Here is a 1,580-nt window from a genome sequence, read left to right as displayed (position 1 = left end):
CTTCTATACATTGATGATATTTTACTGGATCTATTTGTATCCTTCTATACATTGATGATAATTTACTGGATCCATTTGTATCCTTCTATACATTGATCATAATTTACTGGATCCATTTATATCCTTCTATACATTGATGATATTTTACTGGATCTATTTGTATCCTTCTATACATTGATATGGTACTGGATCCATTTATATCCTTCTACACATTGATGATATTGTACTGGATCCATTTGTATCCTTCTATACATTGATGATATTATACTGGATCCATTTGTATCCTTCTATACATTGATCATAATTTACTGGATCCATTTGTATCCTTCTATACATTGATATGGTACTGGATCCATTTATATCCTTCTACACATTGATGATATTGTACTGGATCCATTTGTATCCTTCTATACATTGATGATAATTTACTGGATCCATTTGTATCCTTCTATACATGGATTAAATTTTACAGGATCCATTTGTATCCTTCTATAAATTGACAATAATTTACTGGATCCATTTGTATTCTATACATTGATGCTATTTTTCAGGGTCGATCTATCCCACCAATTTTTCATATGAGCGATCCATATCAATGAATACGTTCTTTAATATTGTACACTGTAGTCTTGAGATACCTATCAGTTGCTTTTATGTTTCCCTGTATACTAACCCTGATGAAGGGGAGGCATTTCCCCCGAAACGCGTTGGATATACCTATTACCTATGAACGAACATCTTCAATAACCTCTAAAATATAACAGCAAGTATGACCGACCTTTATACTGAGCACGCCTCCATCCGAGATGACCCCGGGAATTGCAGGGAAGATCCTTAATGGTTCCCGTGGGAAATGTGAAGCCAAGGAAGTATATAGCGTATACTATACTAAGGCTTGATGTATAGCCAACCATTGAATATAAAGATCAAACGAGACAGCAAGAGAAAGAGGGCCATGACTATCCTGCAAGGGGATAAAGCCAAAAAATATCATGGCTGACACCTTGTTCCCACAATCCCCTGCTTCAGGAAAGAATAACGCAGTACGTGGCTCAACAGGCCGTCGCCAATCACACCCAGAAGACGAACGTATGAATGACGGGGAGCCGCACGTGACGCCCAAACCTCAGCTTAATCTGCCAGTCGGCAGGAGTGACCCATCAGAGGTTCTAGAATGTCCCAGAGAGACCTGGAGGAATGCACCGCGACAGCAGCAACGCCCCAGAGAGACCTGGAGGAATGCACCGCGACAGCAGCAACGCCCCAGAGAGACCTGGAGGAATGCACCGCGACAGCAGCAACGCCGCACAGCGGCCCATCTCATGTATCCGAGAGAACCAGAATTCATAAATCACCCGAAATCCCCCTTCAAGGGAAGAGAAACCATCCACTCCAGTGACCGCCCCCCTCAAATACCTTTATATAGATCTGACATATACCGTACTGTACAGAGATCACTAAGCCAGAGGAGCTTACACTCTAATGTCCCCTCCCCCACAGTCCTATCAGTATCTGTACCAGAGGAGCTTACGCTCTAATGTCCCCTCCCCCCACAGTCCCATCAGTCTCTGTACCAGAGG

The sequence above is a fragment of the Staurois parvus genome, unplaced genomic scaffold, assembly GCF_062004578.1.
Source record: "Staurois parvus isolate SC_StPar_1 unplaced genomic scaffold, SC_StPar_1.0 ptg002728l, whole genome shotgun sequence".
Classification (NCBI taxonomy): domain Eukaryota; kingdom Metazoa; phylum Chordata; class Amphibia; order Anura; family Ranidae; genus Staurois; species Staurois parvus.
This window is presented reverse-complemented; position numbering follows the sequence as displayed.